The 12,674-nt window shown below is 42.0% G+C and overlaps 1 long non-coding RNA gene across 1 annotated transcript in view; it reads left to right on the top strand.

Annotated features, from left to right (window-relative positions):
* The window catches only part of LOC103348347 (uncharacterized), a 237,015-nt gene that overhangs the window by 154,515 nt on the left and 69,826 nt on the right, over positions 1 to 12,674 (top strand). The window contains exon 3 of the long non-coding RNA XR_011380191.1: positions 11,026 to 11,152. This is a non-coding gene — a long non-coding RNA (uncharacterized lncRNA). The remainder of the gene's footprint in view (positions 1 to 11,025; positions 11,153 to 12,674) is intronic.

Here is a 12,674-nt window from a genome sequence, read left to right as displayed (position 1 = left end):
TTGAGTTGATAGAAGATGAAAATGTGTAATTCATTGTATAGTAGATGCTATGATAGATGAGGATGGGAATGCTGGGGGTTATTGAAGGTTACTAGAAAAGAGGTGTTAGTTATGCTTTGCTGCATAAGGATTACCCCAAACATAGTGGCTTTGAACAAGCGACCTTAGCTTCTAGGGGCCAGAAAGCCTGGAGTGGCTTTGCTGGGTGGCTGTGGCTAGGGTCTGTCATGAGATTTCAATCTGCTGTTGACTTGGGCTGCCATAATTTCAGGCATGACTGGGGAGAGTTCCATATTCAAGAGAGCTCATTCACAAAGGTCTCAGTTCTTTGCTGTGAGTGCCTTTCCAAAGGGCTACTCCTAACACCACAACTAACTTCCCCAGGGTGAGGGATCTCAGGAAGAGAAAGGAAGAAGCCACGAGTATTATATGTAACCTAGCCCCAAGAATGACATTCCATTGATCACATAGATGACCCTGACACAATGTGGAAGAAGACTGTACAGGGGTGTGAATACCAGGAGGCAGGGATTGTTGGCAGCCATCTTGAAGCCTGGCTACTACAGTTACTACCTAAACCCTAGCAGAAGTTCCTAGTACATATGTTCTGATAAATTATTCTGTTACAGTTTTAAGTAATTTTAAATTAACTGATCATTTGAACTGGGATATGAATGTCTGCATATAAAAGAATGATAATCGTAGCCAGTATGTATTGATTGCTCTATATACCACAGGCCCTGCCAAAGCACTTCCATTAGCTCATTAAAGGAAAATACAGCATAGTTTAAACATCTGGATTCTAGCATACATAGGCTTTTTGTGTACATTGGAGGTTGGAGCACATCATATAAGTACCCTATACCTTGGTGTTCTTATCTGTAAGTAAATGGAATATCTCTCTCACAGGATTATCTTGCTAAAAGAAGCCATCACCAGCCTCTCTCCTAATTGCTGGAACACTTAGGTTCAGAAATCCAGTTTGTTCGTTATGAATTTTTTGCTGCTGGGGGACTGCAAGGCATAGGTGCCATATTGGACTGACCCCGTAAGGAAGCGGGGGAATCTCAGTTCCCAGGCAGTCCTCCAGAAAACAGTCAGCTTGACTCACACACAATGTCAGTCAGCTGAGCTGTTACAAGCTGTCAGTCCATGGCTGGGTCACTCCTGGACAAAAAGAAAAAAAAAAACCCACAGAACCCAAAAAGATAATTTTTTTAAGCCTCTAAACAATTGGGCAACTATAGTTGTCCTTCCCTACTCCAATACCCCCAGAGGGTGCTTGAAGCCTGTGTGTGTTTGTGTATGTGTGTATTCTACTTGTTTTTGGCGTACCTGTGATAAAGTCTAATGTATACAAAGATATTGGAAGAGGTTAAAAGTATTAGCTAATAATAAAGTAGAACAACTATCAGTGTGCTAAAATGAAAGTTATTTGAAACATGTAATTCTTTATTTCTGGCATTTTCCATGTAATGTCTTTGGACTAAGACTATGGGTACATGATACTTGAGAAAGCAAAACTGGATAAAGGAGAATTGCTGTATCTGATTATTCCCTTGAAGAGGCTGGGTCTGCTCTGTGGCTTAGAACATTTTCCGTATTTTCCATGGGACATGAAAGGCTGGCGAATAGGCTGATCACACACCCCAAACAACTAAGGACTGTCTCTTCTTGGGCCTAACACCTCTGGGCATCCCAAATATTCTTCTCATCTGGCTTAATCTGGCTGAACTTGCAGTTGAGGGCCCTGTCCTTTTATCTTTTTAGCAATGGTCAAAATGTCCTTGCAGGCCCCCTTGTCCTGCCGCTGCTGCCCTTGACCCAACTATTTCTATCTTTAGAAAATAAAAACCTTGGCTCATTTCCAGTGAGGTCATCTGCCCAAAGCCTTCTTGGATTACTGTGGATGTGGCACAGCATTCACAAATCACTGCTCTCTCTGGGTTGTGAGAACAGCTTTTCAGAAGCCAAACAACCCAAACATGGCAGAAAAGGTTATCTGCTTGTGTGATGGTCTCTGTGGTATTTTATTTCCCTTCCTTGTGCACAGTTTTTAGAAAATAGATGATTGAGGACTTAAAATACCAGTGGGAGGACTGGGTTTAGAATGATGGTGTCGTTGTCTGCCAACACCCCATATGAAAAGGATGCTGGTTAAGGCCTTTTTGGATGTGCATGGGTATGACCTTATAAGCAATATTTGGTTTCTGCACCTATCTCTAGAGAGGCAGTGTCAGGTTGGAGTTAAAATGTAGCACACCCAGTGAATGTCTGCAGAGAACTGAGAATGGCTTGTGTGGACTTCCCACACAGATGGACACAGAAGTGTTCCAAGTTGAGTGAGTCTTGAGAGACAAATGTTTGCTTTGTTCTTGTAGCTTTGGTTTCAGAAGGGGAATATTGGGAGTGGTGAGAGTATCTGAGGATTAAGAGGAAAAATGCTTGTTTTTTTTTTCTAACAATGGAAAACAGTAACTATTCAGCAGGGGTTAATCTTTTTTTTTTTTAAAAAAGATTTTATTTATTTATTTGAGAGGCAGAGTTACAGACAGTGAGAGGGAGAGACAGAGAGAAAGCTCTTCCTTCTGTTGGTTCACCCCCTGATGGCCACAACAGCCGGAGCTGCGCCAATCCAAAGCCAGGAGCCAGGTGCTTCTTCCTGATCTCCCACATGGGTACAGGGGCCCAAGGACTTGGGCCATCTTCTACTGCCTTTCCAGGCCTCAGCAGAGAGCTGGATTGGAAGAGGAGCAGCTGGGACTAGAACCAGCACCCATATGGGATACTGGCAGCGCAGGCGGAGGATTAACTTACTGTGCCACAGCGCCAGCTCCAGGGGGTTAGTCTTTAAGGAAGAACTGTATTAGAAAAGTAAGCCAGTATTTACCTTTCCATGATGACTGGTAAGATTTGCTATGCCCAAGATAAAGAACTTTCTCTAAGTTTGAGCAGTCTCTACCTTTCCTAGGGTAGCTGTCACCCTGGCCCTGTTCCTGCCTGGCTGGTAGCACAGCACCTGGAGTCACACTGTTCACAGCTGGGGTGCAGCTGCAGGCTGGGGACAGGCCAGAGTAAGCTTCTGTTTCACATCTGTTAACTCGCTATTTCCATTTGTTGAGAGTTTTTCTAAGCTTTGTCTTCCTAGAGAAGCCTGCTTATAGTCATGGACTGGGTAGCCTTCTTTCCTGTGTTCACATGTGTTCCCCAAAAGTTCATTGGCTAGAAACTTAAATCCCCAGATTCGTATGTGAATGGTATTTGAAGGTGCGGCCTTTGGGATTGGATGACAACACGAGGTGGGGTCCCTGTGATGGCAATCGGCATTTGCAGCGTTCTAAGAAGAGAGCCGTGAGCTAGCTCACTTGCTCTGTCTCACCACGTGACACCCTTTGTCTAGTTGCAATGTAGCAGGAAGGCCCTCATCTTGCTCTGGATCTGCCCAGCCCCCAGGACCATGATCCAATTGAACTTCTTTGTAAATCACCTTGTCTCAGGTCTATTGTTATAGCAACAGAAAACAGACTAAGACAACAGGCAACCGCCTTTTCAGTCTTTTTTTTTTTTTTTTTTTTTTTTTTTTTTTTTTTGACAGGCAGAGTGGACAGTGAGAGGGAGAGACAGAGAGAAAGGTCTTCCTTTTGCCGTTGGTTCACCCTCCAGTGGCCGCCATGGCTGGCGTGCTGTGGCCGGCGCACCGCGCTGATCTGATGGCAGGAGCCAGGTACTTATCCTGGTCTCCTATGGGGTGCAGGGCCCAAGCAGTTGGGCCATCCAACACTGCACTCGCTGGCCACAGCAGAGAGCTGGCCTGGAAGAGGGGCAACTGGGACAGAATCCGGTGCCCCTATCGGGACTAGAACCCGGTGTGCCGGCGCCGCAAGGTGGAGGATTAGCCTAGTGAGCTGCGGCGCCGGCGTTTTCAGTCTTCTTGTACGGGACAAATCATTGGGCGCATGCTGCTCGCTGCTTAGGCAGTTCACTGAGAGGAATGTTGATCAGAGGAAAGAATTGTGTTAAGAAGCTGCCAATCTTGGGAAAGAGAGATTTCTTGATCTACAATGTGCTCTTTCTGCCCAATTAGCCAGCAGAAAGGGCTTTAAAGGCGAGGGGGTAGTTGCAGGGTGAGGTTAGAAAAAAAAATGAGTCAAGTCAGTTGATAATTATGCAGATTTTCAGGCTTAGTTGTGTTTTTTTTTTTTTAAAGATCTATTTTTTGAAAGGCAGAGTTACAGAGAGAGAGGGAGAGGTAGACAGAGAAAAATAGGAAGAGAGCATTTATCTGCTGATTCACTTTCCAAATGGCCGCAATGATCATTACTAGAGTAGGCTGAAGCCAAGAGCCAGGAGCTTATCCAGGTCTTCCATGTGGGTGCAGAAGCCCAAGGACTTGGTTCATCTGCTGCTGCTTTTCCAGATGCATTAGCAGAGAGCTGGATTGGAAGAGGAGCAACTGGGATTCAAACTGGTGCCTATGTGGGATGCTGGGGCTGTAGGCGGTGACTTGACCAACTGCACCTCAGCATAAGCTCCTCAGGGTTAGTTCTAGTGATGGTCCATCTGGGAAATGGGCATCAATCAGGTAGTGGATTCTTGGATGTGGAGCTCAGCCTCAGTTGGATGGAGTCTTTTGGTAGCTGGGTATAAAATCTGCCATTCCAAATCAGCTCCTTTCAGTAGGCTCCTGAAATTCTCGAGCAAACTTCATTCATAAGACTAGGGGAAGGGAAGATGCCTTCTTTAAGGTACAAATGTGAGAAAGGGAAAGGAAAGTATATTTATTAGGGTTTTGGTCTAGCAATTTTCTATGAATTTTAAAATAAGTAGATGCAAACATATTTTTCCACAAGAAGAATATTGAAGACACAGTAGTGTATGCTGTCTCTGGTGGTGCTGCACATGACCGTGGCGCTACTTTTCTGTACTTCCATTCCCCCAACTCCGCTAGACACCACCCCTTCCCAGGGCTCTCTGTAGGGCCTCTGGCACTGGAGCAGTCTTAGGCCTGGCCTCCCCAGCTTTCCTTTGAAATCTCAATAGAGGCTGGCAGGACCCCATAACTCTTCCACTCTGTGCACCTGCAAAATCAGCTCCCTGTGGATGCCTCCAAGGCTTGCCACCCACATGAGCAGTGCCTCAACCTACTTGAACCATGGCTAGGATGGCAGCCAAGTGACCCTTGGCAGTGAGCCTTGGAGAGTACCCTGGGCTCTGTCCTTTGGAACAAATTTGCCCTTCTAGGCCTCTGGGCCTGTGATGGGAGGGGAATCCTCAGAGATTTCTGAGATGGTCAAATAGGGTCCATGATGATCTTCTCAGCAAACAGTTACACTGTCATCTTGTTGCCCTGAATTGACTTTTTGACTCTCTGGCTAGGCTGTGAATTTTCCAAATATTTCTACTCTATTTTGCTCCTCAGTTTCAGTGTAAATTTGACTCAAAGTTATCAATAATATCCATGCTGAAGTCTGAGATTTCCACTAGATAAATCAGTCTATTGAACTGTAAAAAAAAAAAAAATCTATTTGAAAGGCAGAGAGAGAGAGAGAGAGAGATATTTTCCACTTGCTGGTCTACTCCTTAAATGCCTACAAAAACTGGGACTGGAGCAGGCTGAAGCCAGGAGTCTGGAATTCAATCTGGGTCTCCCATGTAGGTGGCAGGAACCTAAGTATTTGAGCCATCACCTGCTGCCTCCCAGAGTGTGCATTAGCAAGAAGCTAGGTAGTAAGAAGAGCTGGGACTTGGACCCAGGCACTTTGATATAAGATACAAGTGTCCCAGTTGGTGCCCTAACTGCTGTGTGGAACACCTGCCCTATAGTCAATCATTCTTAAATCCAGTGTTCCTTATAGTTCCAGGCATGAATACAATGCAACCAAGTTCTTTGCTACAGTGTAACGTAACGATGGTGACCTTCCTCCAGCTTCCAGTAGGATCTTCCTTTCCATCTGAAACAGCTCTCTAGTCTGCTCATCTTCTGAGAGCTCACCAGAATTGCTCTGAGTGCCCTGCTTATAGAATTCTTGGCTTTGTAGCCAAATTCCAACAAATTCTTCTAAACTCTTCCTGTTATCCATTCCAAAGCCACTTCCATATTTTCACATATAGTTATAGCAGTGACCTCATTCTTGGTGCCAATTTTCTGCATTATTCAATTTTCAGTTATTCTAATGAAATCCTTGAGGCTGGGTAACTTTTATTTAAAAAAAGAGGTTTAGTTAGCTCAGTGAAACTGAAAAGCCAAACAGCATTGTACTGGCTCTTGCAATTTCCTACTTCCCCTGGTGCCCTTGGCTTCATCACATGGCAAATGGCATCATGGGGGGAGCATGTGTGAAAGGGAGAAATCATATGGTGAGATAACACTCAGAGCATGACTCTAGGGCCAGGTTCACTCTTCTATAATAACTCATTCTCATGAGAACTCACTCAGAGTCCCACGAGAAACACCTTAATCTCTTCAAGGGCAGTGCCCTCACTGATCTACCAACTCCCATGCACCACACTGGGAACCAGGCTTCCAACACATTAACATTTGGAGGCCATACTCAAACCGTGTACAAACCATCACAAAGAGATAGAATTAAAATGTTTTTTGTTTGCTTGTTTTTGTTTTTTAATTTGCAAAGCAGAGTTACAGAGAGAGGGAGAAACAGAAAATGAGAGATCTTGCATCCTATAGTTCATGCCGCAAAAGGCCATAATGGCCAGGGCTGGGTCAAGCTAAAGACAGGAGCCTGGAACTCCATCTGTATCTCTCATGTGGGTGGCAGGGTCTCAAATACTTGGATCATCTTCCACTGCTTTCCCAAGTGCATTAGGAGGGAGCCAGATTGGAAGTGGAACAGCTGGGACTCAATTTGGTGTTGATATGGAATACCAGCATCACAGGTGGTGATTTAACCTGTGCTACAATGCCAGCCCTTAAAATTAAAGTGTTTTTAAGGAGCTGATTTTTTTTCCTGATACAGATAGTGGAATTGGTTAACTTTGAAATGTTAGTTAAGTATTGTTAAAAATTGAAGTTGGCCGGCGCCATGGCTCACTTAGTTAATCCTCTGCCTGTGGCGCTGGCATCCCATATGGACTCCAGGTTCTAGTCCTGGTTGCTCCTCATCCAGTCCTGCTCTCTGCTGTGGCCCAGGAAGGCAATGGAGGATGGCTCAAGTGCTTGGGCCCCTGCACCCACATGGGATACCAGAAAGAAGCACCTGGCTCCTGGCTTTGGATCGGTGTAGTGCCGGCCGTGGCGGCCATTTGGGGAGTGAACCAATGGAAGGAAGACCTTTCTCTCTGACTCTCTCACTGTCTATATCTCTACCTGTCAAAAAAAAAAAAATTTTTGAAGCTGACCATCAAAATAATAAAATAGAATGTAAAGTTTTCATCCAGAGGGGAAACATAATGTACCTTCCTAAAACATGAGATAGGAAACTTGAAAATTGAAGAATGGGAGAAAAATATAGACTACTAAGCAAAAAATACCTGGCTTAACAATGTTAACATCAGTTAAGAAATTTTATACAATAGTTATTCTTGGGGATGCAAAAGTCATTACTTAAAGGTGCAAGTTTCCAGGAAAAGATTACTATCTTGGATTCTTATACATATACATATATAACTTATTATGTATTATATACATATTATGTATTATATACATATTATGTATTATATACATATTCATATACATATAACTTAACCCTCAAATATGTAACAGAAAAATATGATCAGGAGAAATCAACAAACTTATTATTAAAATGGAAGAGATTTTTAATATATCTCTCTCAGAAACTGATAAATAGGCCAAAAATTAGTAAAGATTTAGAAGGCTTTAATAGGAAAACTAGTAAAAGTTGATAGCTGGGGCTGGTGTTGTGCCCTGGTAGGTTAAGCTGCCTGCTGCACTGGCATCTTGTATGGGCACTGGTTCGAGTCCCAACTGCCCCACTTCCACTCCAACTCCCTTCTAATGTGCCTAGGAAAGCAGCGAAAGATGACCCAACCTGGAAGAAGCTCCTGGCTTTGGGCTGGCCCAGCCCCTGCTATTGTGGCCATTTGGGGGAGTGAACCAGTGGATGGAAGACCTCTCTTTTTTGTCTTTCCCTCTTTCTCTGTAACTCTGCCTTTCAAATAAATCTTTTAAAAAATTGATAGCTGCTGGCGCTGTGGCTCACTTGGCTAATCCTCTGCCTGTGGCGCCGGCATCCCAGGTTCTAGTCCCAGTTGGGATGCCAGATTTTGTCCCAGTTGCTCTTCTTCAAGTCCAGCTCTCTGCTGTGGCCTGGGAAGACAGTGGAGGATGGCCCAAGTGCTTGGGCCCTGCACCTGCATAGGAGACTAGGAGGAAGCACCTGGCTCCTGGTTTTGGATCGGCGCAGCGCACTGGCCGTAGCGGCCATTTGGGGGGTGAACCAATGGAAAAAGGAAGACCTTTCTCTCTGTCTCTCTCTCACTGTCTAACTATGTCTGTCAAAAAAAAATTGATAGCTGACATATAAACTCAGATCCAAGTGTATATGATAATACATAACATAAAGATGTTATAATCAACATTTGGTTATTCAATAAGAAATACTTGAATAATTCACATGGAAGAATAGATATCCATTTGTGTGAATAAACATATTTAGATGTATTTAAGACCTAAATGTGAGATATACACTCTATTTATTATTTTTCTTAAAGACTTTATTTATTTATTTATTTGAGAAATGGAGTTAGAGGGAGAGACAGAAAGAAAAGTCTTCCATCCACTGGTTCACTCCTCATATGGCCACAATGGCTGGAGCTGACTGATCCAAAGCCAGGAGTCAGGAGCTTCTTCCAGGTCTTCCACGTGGCTGCAGGGGCCCAAGGAATTGGGCCATCTTCAACTGCTTTCCTTGGACATAAGCTGAGAGTTGGATTGGAAGAGGAACAGCTGGGACTTGAACCAGCGCCCATATCGGGTGCTGGCACTGCAGACGGGGGCTTAGCTTACTATGCTATCATGCTGGCCCCAGAATAGAAACTTTAAAACTAAAGGAAGAAAATGTAGGCAACATCTTCATTACTTTAGAGTAGAGAAAGATTTCTTAAGACAAGAACATAATAAATACAAATCACCAAGACAAAGATACCACATACAAATCGAAGAGAAACTGGTTGACACGGAGAGGTATTTGCGACACATAGACCTGACAAAGTGCTAGCACCTAGAATGTGCTTTTCCTCTGGGAAGGAAAGATCTTTTTGGGCTTCTAGTTCAAACTGCAGGATCATGTGGTTCTGTTAGTCTGATAGCTGATGGAGGCTGGGACCAATGGAGTGGGTGCAGAGATGGGGTTCATGGTGAGCCAGGAGGCAGAGAGTGAAGCTCGGCCACTGAACTGCAATAAGCACCCTCCTATGAGAGGTGCTGTCTGAAGGCAAACCCCCAATGACCTGGAGATCTCCTGACAGACCAACCTCATGAATATATAACTAGATCAGATCTCTCCCCTAGTCCATCCACATTTTATGTAAGACTTCAGAGTGAAACAGCTGCACGAGTTTAGGGAGCCTTGTCCTGTTCAATTTCATAATATTCTATTTCTGGCTCCCCAAAATTCACATCCTCACATGCAATATAAAATCCCCCAAAGCCCCCAAGTTTGAACTCAGCCCAACATTAATTAAAAAATCCATAGTCCAAAGTCTCCTCTGAGACTCAAGACAAGATCTCTTAGCTGTGAACTGTGAATTCAAAAACAAGATAATTACTTCCAAGATAAAATGGTGGGATAGGCAAGGGGTATACATATCCATTACCAATAGAGGAGAGAGGGATAGAGAAAGGATTCAAAACAAGGCAGGAAACCTGCAGGGCAAATATTAAATCCTAAAACTCCATGTGAAAGGAATGAGTTGAAGAAAGATATGTATTATATGATAATATTTATGTAACAATGTTATACACAGTATGTGCATTTACATGTATACACAATATATATGTATGTGTTGTGTAAGTATGAGAATATGCACTGAATATATACACTGATTCTTTTACCTCTGGGAAGGAGATGAATGGGATTAGCACGGGATACAAAAAAGATGTGAAAAACAATAACATTTAAAAATCTGGGTGTTGAGTAAATGGGTGCTTGTTGCATTTTTTTCTGTATCTTTGAGAAAATTTGTTATTAAAAGTAGTAAATAGTGTTGGAGATATGGGAAAATTGAGTTAGAGTGGGAAAGGAATGCCCAAGTTCTAGAGCCTATTGTGTTAATTCAGGTCACATACAAGGAAGGCCAGTAACCATGAAAATTGAAAAAGGACAATTCTGAAATACAAGTATATTTCAGAGATAAATAATCTATGGAATTATTTTAGGACAATGATTTTTCTATTTATATAATTCTTTTTTCTAAAAATATAAAATATGCCCTTGACTATTTTTTAAGTATGCAGTTTAATTGTATTCAATGTATTCACATGGTTGTGCAGCCATTGCTTGATCTGTCTTCAAAACTGAAATTCTATACCTGTTAAACACTCATTCGTCATTCCCTCTCTCCTAGCTCTAGAAACCAGCATTCTACCATCTGTCTCTATGAACTTGGTTATTCTAGGTACCGCTTAAGCGGCATCATACAGTATTTGTCCTTTTGGGACTGGCTTATTTGACTTAGCATAATGTCAATCATGTTGTGGCATGTGTCAGAATTTCCTTCTTGCTGAAGACTGGATATTTTAAGAATGAATGTTTTGTTTTGTTTATCCATTCATCCTTTGATGGACATCTGGGTTGTGTCTTCCTTCTGGCTACTGTGAATAATACTGCTCTGAACATGGGTATATTAATATCTATTCAAGTCCTTGCTTTCGATTCTTTTAGGTTTGTATCCCGGGTGGAGTCACTGGAATATACTAACCCTATTTTTGACTTTTAGTTTGAGGAAGACAATAGTTTTTTATAAAGGTACAATTTTCAGATTGCCGCTACAGTGAATACTATATTGCATTCGAATGTTCATCTGTGTTTCCTCACTATTACTTTCCAGCAGCTTGCCAAGTTTGCAAATAAGAATTCTCACAGAAATTTTGTTACCATGGATACGAGGAGCACAGGATTCTGCAGAGGCGTCATTAGAGTAGAGCCAACCACTAGGGGCCATCTGCCACTCAACGGTGAGTAAATGAAAATTTACTAAGAAAATCTAAATCAGCGATAGAGAGATTGTCTCTGTCTTCTGTATGAAAAAGTACTCTTGCTGATCTAGGTTTTGTGACTTACTACATAACTGTAATAGCTGATCTGTTTCTCTGTATGTTCTAAGTAGTGTCAAGTGAGATGTCTAAGAATGAAAAGTCTTCAATCCCAGTCAGAGTGATTGATATTTACATTAAACAAAATATAAACCTAAAATTGAGCAAAAACTCAATTTGTATTTTTTTAAAGATTCATTTTCTTTATTTGAAAGGCAGAGTTACAGAGAGGTCTTTCATCTGCTGATTCACTCCCCAAATGGGCACAAGGACTTGGGCTGGGGCAGGCAGAATCCAGGAGCCAAGAGCTTCTTCTGGGTCTCCCATGTGGGTACAGGGGCCCAAGCTCTTGGGCCATCTTCCGCTGCTTTCCCAAGCATGTTAGCAGGGAGCTGGATTGGAAGTAGAGCAGCCAAGACTTGAACTGACATCCATAAGGGATGCTGGTGCTGCAGGCAGAAGCTTTACCTGCTACACCACAGCACTGACCCCTCAATTTTTAATTCTAAAATTACATAATGTGATGCAGGTTCATTGTAGAATAATAAAAAATAGAGATAATAAAATGAGAAAATTAAAATAATTTTTAATTCCTCCCATTTTTTGTTAAATTATCCAGATTATTTTCTAGGCATTAGTACTTATATATTTAATCCAATTTTAACTGTAAAATAGAACCATCCAATAATTTATTTTGTTACTTTTTCTCCAATTAATATATTGCATGTTATACCCATATAATATCTTTGTAAAATAAAATAATAATTGAAATTCCAAAGTAATCATTTTATGGATGAAATATAGCCCAATTATTCAGTGTTATATTATTGAACTTTTTTAATCTGAAATTTTATCTTGCCAATATGGCAATGAAAGTTCATTGGTAAATTTTTAAAAAAGATTTATTTATTTGAAAGGCAGATTTACAGAGAGGCAGAGGCAGAGAGAGAGAGAAAGAAAGTGCTGGTTCATTCCTTAAATGGCTGCAACAGCTGGAGCTGCGACTATCCAGAGCCAGGAGTCAGGAGCTTCCTCCAGGTCTCCCACGTGGGTGCAGGGGCCCAAGGACTGGGGCCATCTTCTACTGCTTTCCCAGTGCATAGAGAGAGCTGGATTGGAAGTAGAGCAGCCAGAACTCTAACCAGCACTCATAAGGGATGCCAGCATTGCAGGTGGCAGCTTTACCTACTATACCACAGCACCGGTACTGATAGGTAAATTTTTAAGTTCATCCCTTTAAAAGATAAATTCAAAAAAATATTTGTCTAATGGTTGGCATAGATTCTAATTTCTTCCAAAAGAGAAAATATTTGCATATTTGTTCAGTATAAAAGGCATATAAATTTATTATTAGTTCAAATAATACAGAAATGGATAAGAAAGATAACATTACCTTTAGTCCTGAAGGTAACCTTTAGCATATGTAGACAATTATATAAGTGTA

This window comes from Oryctolagus cuniculus, chromosome 11, assembly GCF_964237555.1.
Source record: "Oryctolagus cuniculus chromosome 11, mOryCun1.1, whole genome shotgun sequence".
In the NCBI taxonomy this organism is placed as follows: Eukaryota; Metazoa; Chordata; class Mammalia; order Lagomorpha; family Leporidae; genus Oryctolagus; species Oryctolagus cuniculus.
The sequence above is the reverse complement of the archived record's forward strand: the minus strand, read 5'-3'. Positions and strand labels throughout refer to the sequence as shown.